This window comes from Lampetra fluviatilis, chromosome 8 (assembly GCF_964198595.1).
Source record: "Lampetra fluviatilis chromosome 8, kcLamFluv1.1, whole genome shotgun sequence".
In the NCBI taxonomy this organism is placed as follows: Eukaryota; Metazoa; Chordata; class Hyperoartia; order Petromyzontiformes; family Petromyzontidae; genus Lampetra; species Lampetra fluviatilis.
The window spans coordinates 14,339,821-14,352,358 of NC_136282.1; positions in this window are offsets into that span (position 1 = coordinate 14,339,821).

Below are 12,538 nucleotides of genomic sequence, written 5' to 3' on the forward strand. Positions count from 1 at the left end.
CCTGCCCGACAACAGATATTGGGCTCTTAGAGCACTTCCCCTCACGATTATTGCGTCCAGGGGTGGGTGGGGGGCGGTGGTGGTGGGGGTTGTTTTGGCTTTTCCATCCGAGACGAAAAGGAAAAATCCTCCGTCTGGCAAAACACGGATTAGGAGGTAACATTTAAGGCCCGGGCCAGGAATTGCGAGCGCCGGTCTTCCCGTGACGTTCGTTTCGCGAGATAAAGAGGCGAAACGCCGTTCACATGAAAACATCAAATGGGCGCTCGCAAACAGGAAAGCAAATAGCGTGACCTTTGGACGAAATCAATTGCGAAGAATGCGCGGCTACTCATTTTGCCCCAGAGACGAAGATACACGGTGTGTGTGGGGGTTGCACAAAGGAACACGCGCACAAAAGTAGGTTGTCAATGCACTTAAATGCAGCGTGCGTACGTGACGCATGTGCACGCCGCGTTCCGGCGAATGTCACGCAACTTGACGCACGCGTGGAACGCAACGGCCCTTTCGTGAAACCGCTGCCGGATGAAGGCGTCATGCGGGGTTTGTTTGACCATACTTCACCGCCCTGGTCAATGCCCCTGCTGCGTGTTTGACCATACTTCACCACGCTGGTTAATACCGCTGATGTTAGCCGTTGCAGGGAATTGAACTCTGGTGCATGCATGGCATATATGTGCGCATATATACAACTAATTCTACGTACACATGGAAAATACATATGTTTATGTACATATGTGTTCTGTTAAAATATATACTTTGAAAACTAATTTCTTTATAACTGCTTTTTGTGTTTCCTGTTGTTGCCCTTCCCTCCGCGCACCTCCGATTAGCGCGGTTGGCTACGTACGGTGCGAAAGAAGTTCAACATACACGGACTTCACTACTTACGAACGAGTTAAGTTCCAGATGTCTGTTCGTAAGTCGATTTGTTCGTAAGTCCAACTTTACTCCTGTCGATTCCAAACGTGTTGTATGCACACTAAACACGGGGAATGGCTTTAAAAGTTGTATAATCTGCTGTAGATGTAGATTCCACTGGTTCTTCACGTTCTGCAGATGTAGATTCCACTGGTTCTTCATGCTCTGCAGATGTAGATTCCACTGGTTCTTCATGCTCTGCAGATGTAGATGCCACTGGTTCTTCACGTTCTGCAGATGTAGATGCCACTGGTTCTTCATGCTCTGCAGATGTAGATACCACTGGTTCTTCACGTTCTGCAGATGTAGATGCCACCGGTTCTTCACGCTCTGCAGATGTAGATTTCACTGGTTCTTCACGTTCGGCGGATGTAGATGCCACCGGTTTTTCATGCTCTGCAGATGTAGATGCCACTGGTTCTTCACGTTCTGCAGATGTAGATGCCACTGGTTCTTCATGCTCTGCAGATGTAGATGCCAATGGTTCTTCACGTCCTGTAGATGTAGATGCCACCACCGCCATCTGTTGCACTGCGGTTGAACTTACGACTCTCGGTCCGAACAGGAAACTGCATATAGACAGGTTTGTTCGTAACTCTGAAAGTTCGAAAGTCGAATATCCGATTAGCACGGTTGGCTATGTATGGTGCGAACGAAGTTCAACATACATACATGTCCCACAAGCATGCGTGATGCCTGAATGGAGCCTTGGCCCATGCTCACCAACTCACACTGACCAGCGTGGTGAAGTATGGTCAAACAACCTCCACCACTGCCACCACCACCACCGGGTGCTGCGTTGAAAGCTCTTCATTGAGCAGTTGACTGAGAAATGAGCTGTAAATGACCACTCTTATACAATCAATGTTACTTGCGTAAGAGATATCACGTGTTAATTTGGGAAAGTGTCACAGAGACCCAAATAAAGGTCCTTTGGCAATGAAGATTCTGGGGGGGGGGGGGTGGTTGCCTCACAGAGGGTCTAGTTACGGCTGGCTGGAGTCCTGACGGCCTAAACGCCGAATGCGGTCAGGATTAGAGCGAGCGGTTTAGGGGACATCACGTTAGATCATTAAAGGGACGTAATTCGGGTTTAGAGGTTAAATGCAATTTGTAACGCGCGCACGATCTTTAACACGCAAATGACCGTAATTCTGCAGCTTAGTGTTAGGCTGAGTTTAAGGTTATGGATGGAAAACTGGCTTGGGTGAAGGTTCAAGTTAGAATTCGGGGTCATATTCAAGGTTAGAGTAGCAGTGTGAGCTTACGCTTAGGGCTCGGCTTTGATTGAATCAGAATCTGTATTGATATTGGAGGAGGAATCCGACGAGATTTAAAGCTCTTTTTCACAGATGTCCAGTTTAGGGCCGGGTAAGAAAGTTACAACAACAAACAGTACATAAACATGACAGAAGTTCAAAGTACAATGAAGGTAAATAAATCACCAAAACACATACAAATACTACTAAACCATCCTCATCTTATCAGGCAAAGCCTACTGAGGCATTAACTTATTTTTCAGAAGCGACCCGGCTACCACAAATGATAGCTCAACAAAGGGGCCATGAAAAGCAGCAAAATAATCTAAACAAATCCCAACGCTTGTTTTCTAAGTGAATGTTCAGAGTTTCAGCATAAATATGGCCAGAGTTTCGAGTGAGGATTGGAGTTATGTTCTTTCCAGCATGAGCACGGTTAGACTCGGTGTTATGCCCCCCCCCCACCACCATCCTGGGGTTAGCAAAGTCGAGTCAGGCCGAGACAGCGGGGCTAGGGCAAGCAAGCATCACGCTGCTGATGATGACATTAAACGTCGAAACCATTCCAGCATCTGCATGGCACTGAATCAATGCTGCTGCAAATACACGCTCCCAGAAGGCTGCTGTGGAGCTGATGGACTGTGTAACAACAACAACAATCTCTACTTTAGTGGATTTTTTAAATATGTATGTATGTGGAGAAACAGTTATTTGAAGGAGACACTGCCCGCGTATCTAGCTAAGGCTCGGGTCATATCAGCACTCAGAATCCCCGTGGCGTCCACAGAGATCGCTCGCGGTCTCTCTCTGGCAGAGTAACACTTAAATTTCGATTTAAAGCTTTCGTGACTGCAGGGATTCATCTTCTTGGTTCTTTCGGTAAAGTCACGTAGAAGGGAAAAAATAAAACATAATAAAATAATATAATAAAATAATAAATTTATTTTATTATGTTTTATTTTTATTATTTTATTATTTCCCTTCTACGTGACTTTACCGAAAGAACCAAAAAGAAGAGTAACACTTTTCACCCACTTCTCTCGCATAGTTGGCCACCCCCCACCACCACCGCCCCCCCCTCCTCCTCCCCCCGTTGCGGTCTATCGCCGCTATCAGCTCCGCTGCCTTCCGTGACGGGGGGAGGCGGGCGGCGAGACACTGAGCAGAGACGAATTCTGCAGCGCGACCCTCGGAGCGCGCGGCGCGAGCGGCTTCGACAGAGAGTCGCCGACGAGGCTTGGAGACCGAAACGTCGACTTGGTGACGAGGGCGAGACGCGCTGCTGGGCTCGCACTGAACTATGAAAGCCGGCGGCGATCTGAGAGATTGGTTTTGCTGGCACGTGGCGAGTGATGCCTCGCCCGGTCGCGGTTACTCCTCTCACTTTGGCAACCCGCATCGACCATAGTGGTGAAGTATGGCCAAGTTTCCCCCTCGGCCGACACTGCTGCGACGGGGGTTACAATTCCTCGAGATAATCGATGCATTGCATCGATCCTGGGTGGTGGTGAGATTGCAACGTTAATTATACGTGTGTCTTGTTCTGGCTGTCTCGTGCCGCCTTTGTCCCACCTGCTTTGTAAAGTTCTTGCTCGCTCCTTCAGCCCACGTGCAACAACAGCCGAGAGGCTGGCCACGCTAGGTCCGCAAGAAACTGGATTACTGAATCCATCTGTGCGGGTTCCTGCCACACAGAGTCAAAACTCTCCAATTCGACGACGAATGCTGTGCTCATTCACGTCCATGCAGTGGCGTCGTTGTCTCTAACGTTTAGATTATAATTGCGTTTGTGTTAACGAAGCATCCAAGTTTTGCCCGGACACGCAGGGGACGCTGATCAGCCAAGGCGCTTATCGATGAGATCATTTTTGTTTTGCTTTTCATCTTCGGCAAAAAAGGATCTACAGCGCCGTCTGCAGCCGAGGCAATTGAACTGCGCGACGGGACCCCACACTCGGGCAGAGCCGCGGTGGCGAGCGAGCAAGGACAGTCTTGTGGCCAATCCACCGCTGGATGAAAGCCCTCCACGCGCCTCGTGCGGGTCGTGGGGGGTCACTTGGCCACACTTTCACCGCGCGCCTCGGTGGATCCACGGCTGGACAATGTCAACAACAGCCAAACAAAAAACGCCACCACCACCACCACCACACACGCTCTCGGCTGAAGAGAGACGACGCGGTCCACCGAATGTTTCGGCCAAACGTAAAAAAGCTCGGCGGCGATCGACGAATTCTAATTTCGCTGCGGCCCAGAATATCGCACCGGTCGAGCGTTCTTCCGACGATTCCACGGCCGCGATTGTTCCAGGGCGCTTGGACTGCGTGACAACACACGGCAGCCGAACGTCGCTAAAGTTTCGACTCAACCACACAACGCGGACGGTTGCCACGCGAATGAATGCGCGTTGTGTTTGTGAGCGATAACAGACGGGCACCCCCCCCCCCGTGCGGAGGGGGGTGGGGATGATTGGGGGTGAAGGTGGGGGAGGGGCGGGGTAGTGGAGGGAGGAAAAAGCCCCCCCCACCTCCCCACGTCGTGGCCTCGCCAGGGTTCACTTCTATAATTAGTCGTTCAATTAAGAGATGCGTGGTGGCGTGCGACTCAATAAAAAAACCCGCGGCTATAATTCACGCGCGGCGTTCCACTCTGTCAGACGCGTGTCATCGGCCAAAGCTGTCCAGAGACGAGATACGCTGGCAATGTTGCTGCTGCTGCTGCTGATTATCCTGAGTGATGAATGGTCGAGACCCAATGGGTAAAGAGGCTCGGCCACCTGCGGCGCTGGAGCTGCATGCGGCTCTTGAAGTGCTGCAGCGCGGCTCTTTACATTAGAAACAAAAAATAAATGGCCGACCCATTGACCATAGGAGTCGGGTTCACCATGGAAGTCCAGTTCACCACGGAAGTCCAGTTTACCATGGAAGTCCAGTTCACCACGGAAGTCCAGTTCACCGTGGAAGTCCAGTTCACCACGGAAGTCCAGTTCACCGTGGAAGTCCAGTTCACCACGGAAGTCCAGTTTACCATGGAAGTCCAGTTCACCACGGAAGTCCAGTTTACCACGGAAGTCCAGTTCACCACGGAAGTCCAGTTTACCACGGAAGTCCAGTTCACCACGGAAGTCCAGTTTACCACGGAAGTCCAGTTTACCACGGAAGTCCAGTTCACCGAGGAAGTCCAGTTCACCACGGAAGTCCAGTTCACCATGGGAGTCCAGTTCACCGTGGAAGTTCAGTTTACCATGGAAGCCCAGTTCACCATGGGAAGGGGTCGGCATCCTGCGGCTTCGTAGTCGCACGCGGCTCATCAAGGACTGTACGGTGACGTCCTTCATTAAGGACCACCACCGTCTCGTATTCACGTTGCATTGCAGCTTTTGAAATATTGAGGTTAATTTTTTTTTACAGAATTCGAAATAAACCCAAACAAAAGTCTCTCCTCGTTGCTTTGATTGCCCAGCCCACCCGGTCAAGACCCTTCCTGCCTCCCTGGTAGCGCTCTCTTCGCCACGCACATCGCGGCCAAACTTCTCCAAACTCCTTCGCCGTGACCGTGCGCGTCTCGGGCTTGTCTGCGTCCACGGACAGCAGTGGTTCAACCACCGCTGGATACGCCAGATCCCGTCGGTTTCCGGAAGCTAAGCAGGCGTTGAGCCTGGCCAGTTTTCGGATGGATCTGCAGCCTGCGGGGGGGGGGGGGGGGGAGCTTGCCAGGTGCTATAGGCGTGGGACTGCGAGGTGTGGCCACGAGATGGCTGGGTTAAGTGTGAGATCTTTGCGGATGCGTGATGGGTTTTCTCCGGTTTGTTCAGGTTTATTCCCACTTCAAGCCAAGCCCTCTCATCAATGGTATGGACCAAATATAGAAGAATGCCAAATACCAAATAAAGACTGCAAACTCTCCGTGAATAATACATTTAAAACGAAAGTTTCGGTTGTTGAATTGAACCGTAACAAATGAGTCACTGCCGGAGGCGAATCGTTGCAAGCGCTCCGTGTCGGGGTTGTGCATGGGCCCTGACCAGAGATTCATCTTCTTGGTTCTTTCGGTAAAGTCACGTAGAAGGGAAGTAATAAAATAATAAAAATGAAACATAATTTTATTATATTATTTTATTACTTCCCTTCTACGTGACTTTACCGAAAGAACCAAGAAGATGAATCCCTGCAGTCACGAAAGCTTTAAATCAAAATTTAAAAATCTGACCAGAGATGTTTCACTTCGTCGCGACCGTGAACTGAGGTGGCGTCACTTGAGACGCTTCCAATGTAATTATTGTGGCAAATAACAGCACAATTCGCTGCACAACGACTTGAAATCAGTGGGCTGGCCAAACGAATCCCTCTTATTCGCCCCGTATAAATACATCGATACGACTAAAAGGTTTGCTACCTTAGGTGGGACCAATTTCTTCTCTGGGCAGATGTACTATTGGGAGAAATTCAGGCTGCGAATTGACTCATAATTTCACCGATTCTTACACACACACGCGCGCGCGGATCTATGAATTGAATGAAAGAGGTGATAACCCACTTTTATCGATTAATCAAAGCAATGTGACATCACTAGTGGTTCGTCGGGGCGACATGTATTCACGTAATACACTGACAGCAGACGTTACATAACTTGTGTTATAAATGCAATAACATATATATTGTGCAATGTAGTCCCGTGCTTCGCGGCACTGTTTTAAAAGCACACTCTAAACAGTCTAACACGTCGGCTTTCGCGAACAATATTATCTACAATAAAAGTGTAAATGTGTCGTTAACCCGCCACCACCCGACACAGCCAACTTCCTAAGCTTTGTCACGTAAACAAAAGCGTGCCAAATAGGTAGGAGTTCAGCACACCGCTGCGTTAGAAGAGCAAAAACACCACAACATTTACAATTGCCGCTCCACTCTAAACACGTGAAGTGTCACTCGGGACAGCTCGCATATCAATCAGAAACCCCTGCCATTGATGGGACGAGGGAAGTCAGCCCACGAGGCAACAGGAGAAGTGACAGATCCACACATCGCAGCCCTAAACCAGGTAATAAACACGTCATCTTCTTTTTCGATTGAAAGCTTTCGTGACTGCAGGGATTCATCTTCTTGGTTATTTCGGTAAAGTCACGTAGAATGGAAATAATAAAAATAAAACATACAAATATTTTATAATAAAATATTTTATAATAAAATATAATAAAATATTTGATCATAAAATATTTTCTTTTTTCTTTTTACTATTTCCATTCTACGTGACTTTACCGAAAGAACCAAGAAGGCATCATCTTCTCACAACGAACGCAATTTATCTCTCCCTCTCTCTTACCCGTCTGGACGCGCGAGAAACGTGGCGCGTGGCTCATGCAGTCGTGGGAGCCGCAAGCTCGTCCCAACTCCTCGACTCACGCTGCATCCCTTGACCCCCCCCCCCACAGCATATGCGTCGGTGAATGCGACTCGTCAGAATGAAGTGAGTGAGCGAGAGCCCGCAGAAGCTGAATGAACCGAAACTACGAGCGGAGGATGAGCGGTGGCGGTGATGGGGAATTGGTGATGTTTTAAGTTTTAACCACGGCCGACTATCCCACCCCCCTGCTGCACCCTCACCTCCCCGCACGCACACACCACACACCCCTACCACCCCTACCACCACCAACCCAACCCCCACCCAAGCTAACCGACAGACGGAGCGACCGTCCTTATCCATCGCACACGTCCTCGCCAGATAACGCGCTATCTCCTCGCCGGCGTGCGTACGTGCGAGGTAGCGTGCGCTCATGGTGGCGCTGGAGGTCGGCGCTGGTTATGGCCCTGGCGCTGCAGGTTGTTGCTATCGGTGCTCCGACTGGTGGTGGTGGTGGAACCGGTGGTGGGGCTGGTGGTGGGGCTGGTGGTGGTGGTGGGGCCGGTGGTGGTGGTGGGGCTGGTGGTGGGGCCGGTGGTGGTGGTGGTGGTGCTGGGGAGCGGTAGTGTAGCGGTTAGCGGCGCTGCGCGACGAACCCGGCGACTCGAGTTGGCGCAACACCGGTAACGGTTATCCGATTCGGTCCTTGCCCTCCCGCCCTAGGACGGCTCAGCCTCAAATGTGTGACATCGTCACTGGTGAGACAAAGGCGGCCGGGCGTGGTGCTGGCCACCCACCGGTTCGTGCGCCGTGCCGGCCTTCATCGGTGCTCGCTCACAGCACTTGCCCCAGCAGTCTGTTAAGGCTATACGGGGGGTCTTTGTCTTTGGTGCTGGCGCTGGTACCAGCGTGTTAATCAGTGGAGTTGGTATATTTGGCCACGGTTCAAGTTATTAAATGCGGCACACAACCACACCGCCCCTGGCCAACAACTGTGTACGGCCTGGTATCACCCGCAACATTCATCACTTCCAGATGTTTCTCTCCAGACAAGTTCGGCGTGTATCACGACCCCCGCTCTCGGCTAAAGACTCCTCGATCACGTCTCTCACCTATTAAATCCATCAATTTAAATTATTCGTACTTTCTCGCGATCTCTCCAAGAGCGACTCGCGCTCTTCCCGACAGGGAGCAGAACACGGAACTTCGGCTCGACCGCCCGGTGCGCCAAGGCGAAACATTGCAAACCTGGGGGACAACATTCCCCCCCCCCCCCGTTTTAAACTAAAAGCGTCGTGACAACGGGGAACATCCATCTCTGACACCGGACCTATCCCGTGTTAATCCAGCACCGTTTGCTAGTACGGTAACACGGCCTCCACAATCACAGCCGTCCCGAGGGCACGGCGAATCGGGGTGACTGCCCCGGGCCCCGCGATTCGGGGGCGGGCAGAGGGGGGGGGGGTGCGCTTTGACGTCACGGTGTCAGATGTGATACTTGGAGGGGGGTGTTATACCAGAAGCGACCTGGCCGCAAATGAGAGCTCAACGAATCATGTGGACATTTATAGCAGCCAGATACTCGAAACGCGTGTCGTTTCGAAATGTGGAGGGAGAAATATCCACGCGACCACGGGGAGAGAGAGAGAGACACACACACGCAATCTACAAATATACAGCAGCAGGCGTCACGGTCTGGATTGAACCCATGCCCTCCTGTACACCAGCTTGAGGAAGTTACATCGCCAGCACATGCCGAGGCAGCCCACACATGGACATGAGTCTTGATCGTGGGCAAGGCTTTCCCGGCGAAGCGGACACGAGGAAAAGTGAGCCTTGCGTTTCCGAGGCGACACGCCAACCCCGCTCGTCACGATCGGAACCCGCTGCCACCCTTTATAAAGTTCAAATCTTCGTCCTCCACTAGAGGGCGACATTGACTCAGCAGCAACCGGACTCTCTTTGCCGGGCGAGGTATGCACTGCTGCTGTACGCTGGACTTCTTTCGCACCGTACGTAGCCAACCGTGCGAAATCTGAGATGCAAGGGATTGACAAGAAACTACACACAAAACGCAGTTCTAAAGAAACGAGTTTTCAAACTAAATCTAAAAGCGCATCGCTCCGGTGGATTCCTCATTTCGGAAGAGCGTTCCAGACGGCCGCAGAAGCGCATCCGAAAGCGCGCAGGATGCGGTGACCGCCTTCGATATTGATGGCGAGCCACAATCCGCTGTTGCTACTGCGAGGATGAGCGCAGTTCGCGTGATGGTTCACGCTCCGTGACGAGATCAGCAGAGTATTGTGGGACATTCGCAAAGTATTGTGGGACATTCGCAACGTATTGTGGGACATTCGCAAAGTATTGTGGGACATTCGCAAAGTATTGTGGGACATTCGCAAAGTATTGTGGGACATTCGCAAAGTATTGTGGGACATTCGCAAAGTATTGTGGGACATTCGTGGCAGGCACTTTGCGTGTGACGAGTGCGAGGTGAGACTTGTCCATTATGTATGTTGAATGCTGAACTTCTTTCGCGCCGTACGTAACCCAACCGTGCTAATCGCAAGTGCGGGGGGGGGGACAACAAACTAAACGCAAAAATAAGTTCTAAAGAAGTGAGTTTAATCATCACTGACAAGAGCCGCCTACTGGCCGAGACGGATTCGACGAGTGCCCTGGAGGAGGGAGAGGGGTTAGGGGCCGTCCATAAATGACGTCACGCACCTGGGGGGGGGTCAGACATTTGTGACGATATGTGACGAGGGGGGGGGGGTTGAGAAATGTGACGTCACATCAAAATGCGCAACTTAAAATGATTATAGAATTGTTATAACAACGCTCCTCCAACATCAGAGTGTAGCGCCACATTAAATACGCACTACAATGACAATAGTTTAAAGCGATTTGAAGCATGTTTAATGGTTTTGGGGGGGGAGCAGAGCTTTGTGACGTCATATTTGAGGGGGGTCTGACTTTTTGTGACGCCGTGACGAGGGGGGTGATTTGTTAACCTTTCCTATACTTTGCATTCATATTGCATTTTTTTTATCAGTTTGTTGTTGTAACGTTCTAGACATCTGTGAAAGAGCTTTATAGCAGCTCATCGGATTCCTCCTCCAGGATAAATATTCAAGATTTTGAGCCAGGTTCGCAGGTCGCTGAAACGGCCAAAATAAAAACTCGTTGACAGTTTTTGTTTTTGGTCCATCGTTGGCGACGAAGGCATTGATTGGAAGGTTTCATCAAAAGATCAGGCAGCAAAAGTGAACTTTCCTCCTCGACCCTGGTGGGTTTAGTGCTTCGCGTAACTCCGTACTGTCGGTTTGTTGGTGTAGGTAAGCTGCGTAGGCGGCAGAGGTCGCAACCCGGTACCCGATACCCGTACCCTACCCGATACCCGGCTACCCGTACCCTTTTGCGACCCTGGTGCGGCCGGGTACGGGTAGGCCGTGAGTCACCGGTGAGTAACCGTTTGTCACTCATTTCGGGTAGGGTACGGGTAGCGTACGGGTACCCGTACCCAGCCGGGTACGGGTACCCGTTTGCGACCCTGGTGCGGCCGGGTACGGGTAAGGAATCAAACCCCGTTTGCGACCTCTGGTAGGCGGTACAACTGCGCCGGGGGTCCACAGGATGGAGAAGGCTCCTCCACTCACGAACATTCGACTTGCGAACTTTCAGAGATACGAACAAACATGTCCGTGTGTCCAGTTGCCTGTTCGGACCGAGAGTCGAAAGTTCAACAGCCGTGCGACAGATGGCGGCAGTCTCCACCTGCAGAACGTGAACAACCAGTGGCATCTACATCTACGGGACTTTTTACAACTTGTCAAGCCATTGCCCGTGTTTTAGTGTACATGCCGTACAACACGTTTGGAATTGACGGGAGTAAAGTGGGACTTACGAAGAAATCGACTTACGAACACAGACCTCTGGAACCGACCTCGTTCTTAAGTAGAGGAGTCAATGTTTCACAAAGATGGGTGAGGGGGGGGGCAAAGGGCAATTTCCTATACAAACACACTTCGGATATAAGCACAGCTGGACTTGTTTAGGCAATCAGCAGGAATTGTATTTGTCTGTCAAATGCAAGCTCTATATAGGCACACTATAAAATTCACCTCCCAAGAGGTGTGCTAATATCCTGCCAGTTTCCACTACATCATAATTTAGATATCATAAATTTAAATAAAGAGAACTCGACGATTCCTCGTAAATTCACAATTTGGGTAGGAGTGATTTATAAGCGGACGTCCCCGCGTGAGTTAGCGTGATATTTCTGCGTTAGCTGCTGCCAGTCATACTTGAACGGTTAATTTCTTCAAATGCTTCAAAATGGGACCTTTTTGCCAGTATCAAAGGTTTTACCATTCCTGGCAATAAATCAGATGCCTCAATAGACAATTCCAAATATTATCAGAGCATGGTTTTAAATTTTGATTTCAAGCTTTCGTGACTGCATGGATTCATATTCTTGGTTCTTTTGGTAAAGTCAAGTAGAAGGGAAACAATAAAATAAAAAAAAACAATAAAATTCTCACGACACGGCAAGCTAATTTTCTTGCTGTGTTTTTCACACCTGATGACGATTGCTTGTGTTGCCGTTCAAACGTCGTGAGAATTGTATTGTTTAATATTTTTATTATTTTATTGTTTCCCTTCTACGTGACTTTACCGAAAGAACCAAGAATAAAAAGAGCATGTTGTGTTTGCATGTTCACCACAAGTACTGTACTGTTGTGTGGGGTTAATGCAGTGACTTGATTACTTGCAAAATGTTCCTATTTGGTGTTTGAACATCTTAACACAACACCTGTTTTAATGCCACAAAGGGTAAAACATATTCTTATGTTTAAATTCTTCAAATGCGTTTCCTTCCTCGGTGTCTGCAATGTTGACGATTTGCTGTAACTTATTTTATTTTCCCCAACAAGGTCCACCCCCCCCCCAACAGGCCATGCTTGCAAATCAGCTTCGAGGCTCAATTGTTTCTCACCCACGTAAAACAAATCGACTCA